Source organism: Octopus bimaculoides, chromosome 17 (genome assembly GCF_001194135.2).
Source record: "Octopus bimaculoides isolate UCB-OBI-ISO-001 chromosome 17, ASM119413v2, whole genome shotgun sequence".
Lineage (NCBI taxonomy): Eukaryota > Metazoa > Mollusca > Cephalopoda > Octopoda > Octopodidae > Octopus > Octopus bimaculoides.
Genome location: NC_068997.1, coordinates 29508920 through 29514879, shown reverse-complemented (window position 1 = coordinate 29514879; position 5960 = coordinate 29508920).

Genomic DNA, 5960 nt, shown 5'->3' with positions numbered 1-5960 from the left:
ATATACATACATACATACATACATACACACACATTTATGGTGAAACTTTACAGATTTAGTGTTTTAACAAAGAATCTCTACTTTCACTAAGTCACATATTTGAATTAGTGCAAATTAGAGAGTCTTTGCTAAAACACTAAACTTTGTTAAATGTAACCAGTCACTCTACAATTATTTCTGCAACCAATCTTGAGTGCTGACCCTTTTTGACCTGGCTTTCCTTGATCTTTGATTCAAGACTATATGACACCAACTTTATTTGATGGGCTGATTCTTGATGGAAATCTGTTTTCATATTTTTGTTTCTGTGTTTTTAGAATCTTAAATATTTTCTCACTGAACAGCATTGTTGCTGTTAATTTTATTTAATAATAAATGTTTTTGCAGTAAATGTTATTGTGCATAGTTCTTGTAAATGTTTTACTTAGATTGCTTACTATCATTTAGTTTCTAGTTTGTGTTTTATGAATGATTACTTGATTGTTGTAGGGTTGGGTGGGAAAACAGAAAATTGCTTTGTTTTTTGTTGATTGTGTGAGTCTGAAGACATTTCTCTCTCTTCTCACCCAATCGATTACAAATATTTATTTTATCAACCTTGTAAAGATGGAAAAATAAGTGAGGGATGAAAGAATTGTTCTTTGACACCATATCAGGAAGTAATTTAATGGCAGTGGTGTCATATCTATTATTTCAAGGCATCAAGTTAGCTACTTGTCAATAAGTGTGTGTGTGTGTACACTTTAAGGAGTGTTATATTCAACAGTGTGGATCCCTGTTGTTGTGAAACTGAAGATTGTAAATATATGACTAAAACTGGTTTTCACATTTGTATTTTACCTACAAGTTCTTTATATTAAAAGTATTTTCTCTTTAAATGCTTTCAATACCAATTGTTATCTAAAAATAATCAAACTTTGCAATATAATTGGTTATATCATGTTAAAATTGAAGTAATTCCTATAAAATGACATGCCACCTGTTGAAATCAGAATGGTAATGCCAAACAATTGTTAAATATTTACAAAGCAGATTACAATCTAAAGCAAGAAATCTTCAAAATGTTTTATTTCAGTGTTGAATTATTATGTTTCAAAATATTTCTGTAAGTCATATTATTAAACAAGAATGAAGTAATTCCTTTGTTGAAGATTTGCAGATTGTTTTTACTAATTAAAAGGGGGCGGGGAAATGAACAAAAGATAGGGCAGTGCATTTGTGCAAGGTTCAGTGCTTACAACATTGATTCCTTTGTATACTATGGGTATAGTACCAACATCCATAGTATGGCTATAGTATATGTATCCTACTATCCTCTACAGACTGAATACAGTCTAGACTGAAAGCTGTTCAAGGAAACGACTGGTTGACCTAAAAAAGTTAGCTGTCATAATGTAGCCACCCTTCTTTAATCAAGGATGAAAACAGCCAATTGTTTTGTTTCCACATTGAATCAGGTGTGGCATTTTAAATAGAGAAGTTCTTGTACAGTTTATAAAAGTCAGTTTGTTATGAGAATTGAAATCTTCCAAGAATTTCAACTGATGTAATAATACCACACTTTCTCTTCATTTGTCAACTATTTTATTTCATTGTCATGTTTTTGTTTTTTTTGTTCCAACAATGTTCAAGATCGTTGTTCAGAATTTAAAAGGATTTCTTCCTACACAAACTGTGAAAAGGTTTCACTTTTCTCTTTTTATAAACATTGCAAGTATTTTGATTGAAATTAATCAATTCGGTAATTTACTTACACAATCTTAACGATGTACATTTGTTATTGATTATCACTTCATTCCCACAATATTTATACATGCATATATATATATATATATATTTTAAAGGTTCCATGCTGTTTAGTTTCTTATATTGAGATTGCAACACAAGGTTTGTCTAGAAAAATGTTTCAATCTTTTATGTAAACTATAATCTTTCATGTTTTAATGTCAAATTAACTTGAAAGTTGTTAAATACTATTTGTTAGCTACAAGCAATAATCTAATTTTTTTTCTCATCCTCTTTCTTTGAAATTGTCATACCCATATAAGGTATTGACATATGGCATGCATACTACAAATAACAAGGATTTTAGTATAAAAATGGTTGCAAGAGTCATAGTGACGATGCAGCTAAAAAGTGCTAAAAAGCAATAATGGTCCATCCATTATCTACAGAGTAATAAAATGGATTCAAGGAATATTCAAAGTTTGGCAACAAGTAGTTCTAATTTAAGTTAAAAAGTACGATTCCTTCAAACATGAAGGTAAATATGGTTTGATATAATCAGCTGATAGAAGGGGTTGATGGAGAATATTTTAGGATAATCCTGACAGCTCACCTTTTGAAGTTTCTAAAGATAATCTTCTTGAGATAAATTTAGTTTAGCCCAAGAGGGGAGACATGCTCAAAGTGTGAAAATGTAGCATTTGTGGATTTGGAGAAACCTTAGTTTGATAAGGCAGGTAAAGAATAGTCAACAGAATGAAAACAAATGAGATGAAATCATTTAGTAGACATGATGATAGTGATCGTAGCAAGAATATCAATTGAAACCCAAAAATGTGCCATTTCAATTTTGAACTTTGTAGCCTCTGCAAATGGAGAAAAGCATTTCAAGTTGTGCAATGTAAAGAATCAATGAATGTTGCTTGTTTTGAGAATAAGACTTAGCAACTGAGTGGCTTTTGATTCAAATATAGAAATTTCTTCAGTTCACTTTTTTGACATTATTAAAAAACAGAAAAATTCTAAACCTGTTAAGTGCTAACTGATTGCACAGTGAAAATATTTTGAAATCTTGTTGTGCACATATCTGGATTTATAAAAGCAATCTTAAAATTTCAAAACAAAATGCAATTGTTAAAGTGACAGTTGATAAATATTTCAGTTCTGACCAAGTTATGAAAACTCTACTCATTTATATCAGATGATTTTCAACTTGAAACCGTTTTATCAAGTTTTCATTAATTATCTGTGAAAATATTCAGTTTTACATATTTGTAAATCTCCAATGCATACCAGACTCTGCACCTTCACCACTTGTCCTTAGCCTACCTGCTGATTCAAATATTCCATTATTAATAAATGTTGTGTCTTCACATATGATACAACAGCAACAGCAGCAACAGTGAGAATGTATCTTCAGTTTTCTATATAATCACCTGTAATCTCTTGAATGCCTTAGCTTTTTGTACAAACTGACATATTTCAATGATTCAAAGAGATTATTAAATAACTTTAATCCATTCCAACTGATACTGCTTATGTGTGGAATCTAAAAGGTCATCACTTTCAACCTTCGGTGTAATTCAATCTGTTCTTGCTGACTTTTCGTGACTCTGGTCTTTGGTACTTGTCGTTACCAGATTATTTAAGATGATGATATTTTTGGCTCCTTTTCAAGGTGCTTTTTTTTCTTCTTTACAGTAATATAAGTATTCTAAAGAAAATTTTTTTTTTTTTTGTTACTTTAACTCTGACTGTTTTTAAACAAGTTTGGCAATATTGGTGAGTTTTGGAAACCAATAAGGTTTTTTTTTAGAAAAAAACTTATTTTTTTATTTATTCGTGTTCTCGGGTTTCATAGAACTAATCTCTCCTACAGCAAATGTAAGAGTTAAGTGTATCATTCTCAGAAAGATTCTCTGGAACTGCTTTCAACTGTCAATTCTTGCATTAACTTTCAACAAATTCACTCATCTTCATTTATATAGATTTGAGGATGTAAGCTAAAAATTGTCAATAGTTTCATACTGAAGCCCTTTATTGGCTCCCTGGCCATCAATGACTTTTCTCAACTCTGGCCTGTCTGGCTTTTCTGCTTCTCTTCTGTTGGATTCCTGCTTTTACACTTCTGTCTCCAGCTATTTTTAGGCTGCCCAGTCTTATGGATTCTCTGAACGAAGGCCGTCTTCTGCCAGGTGCTGTTGGTTTTGAATTGTCTTCAGTGCTTTTGTTATTTTGCTTTATTCTAGGTAAGGGTGTTGATCTTACATAAACCCAATTTTTAATCTTGGAAAGAAGTAGTTCATATTAGTCTAGCCTCTATCCTTTGACCTGTCCAGCATGGGACAGGTCAAAGAACTTGATCTACTAGAATAGTTCTCACCTACCACACCACAAGAACAGGACTTTTTGATGGCAATAATTTTATGATAGGACTTAATTGTTGGTGTTGGATGAGGTTTCCACACGTTGCGAACATTAGATTGATCGTTATATATCAACTAATTAATTACAGCAGCTGATTTATTACAACTTTGTTTGAATGTCCACCTTCTTGACCACTTGCCTTACACTTTCTTTTGAAGACTAAGGTTCTCTAGAGTATCATTTTTAGAAGATTTTGTGATAAATTTAATTATGTTGTCCATAAATATTAACAGGGAAATCAAAATGTTATGGTTTATTGCTTAATATTGATGTCAGAGATACCATATTGCATTAGAGAACAAAAACGAGGTTGTACACATTTTGGAAATGTCTGAGTTAATATCACAGCATTCCCATGATAGCAGTTATTATAATGGCTTAGTTAGTGAGGTTTTTTTTTTTTGCTTTTCTTAATGCTGAATTAAGTTTCTCCCTTTGTCAAAGCAAGTTCCATCAAATGAAGTTCCCTAATTCTTTTAAATATCGTATTTGATATTGTTTAATGTCTGAAAATGGGCCTTGTTACTATTAAGTCTTGATTTCCTAAATGTCCTGAGAACTGACAAATGTGATCAAACATCTTTTTGGTGTTGTTTAACTCTGATAGAATACCTGATCAAGCAGGCCTAATGATCAAAGATACTCCAGGCATGACCACCTTGTCTTAAAAAAAATTTTTTTCTTTCTATACGTGTTTTGGAGCCTATTTAACCAATGCATTCTATTAAAAAGACTTTTGGTTGTAATTTTAGAAATATATTTTTCTGTTTTTAACATGAGTGACTGCATGGAGTAAAGAGTAGGAATCTTTCTTCATAGCAGGATTAAGTACAAGAGCTTAGGGATAGATTGGAATACATCTATGCTAAGAAACATAAACTCCTTTTTAATTTTACAAATTCAACTCATCTTGATTTACTAGTTTTTAGTCTTAAGACTAAAACTACTCCTTTAGTGAAATTTAGAGAGTTTCTCAGTTTCAAGTCTGAATGAGTGGAATTTTACTTCTGCACACGGGCGTTTCTGACATTTTCTATTTTCCCATTTGGTAGTTTGTATTTTCTTTATTGGTGACATCATAGATGTCAATAGTTGTTATTTCACGGATTGTTATTGTTGGTACTTGAAGGTTTGGGCAATATTTACCATCCTCCACTGAGAATTGATGATCTGCTCATCACGTTTATTGTTAGGAGTGGAAAGTGAGTTTTGATTGTTGTTGTTATAGTTTATAAACATAAATATGGGGAAGATTCCCCCCCCCTCCTTGTAATATAAATTTGAATTTTTGAAGTAATAACTCATTGCATTGGAACAAAACTGAAATAAAACATTTTTCTCCCACCTCTTTTTTTTCCCCTCTTGTCTGTCTGTCTGTCTCTTTCTAGTGAGAAATAATTTTATCTGAAGTCTGTGCACACACACACACACACACACACACACACACACACACACACACATTGCAAATTTTATTTGCTGGAATTTTTCACATGGGAGTTGCAGGTATAACAAATGACAACAGAAGTTTCAAGGTACAAATAATTACTCTCAGATGAATCCTAATTATATATCCTTAATTAAATATATTCTATGGGAATATGATATACCGAATTTAAAATGAGTGCTCTTTGTATATAAGTGTCAAAGTATTAATACTATTAAAGTATTTAGACAGTTAATACGAGCGATTATACATTGTGAAACAATAGCAGGAAAATCAATATCAAAATACGCTTCACAAAGATATGTGTAAAATAAGATTGTATTAAAAATATAAATAGAGTGTATGTAAAATATAACAGTTTAAA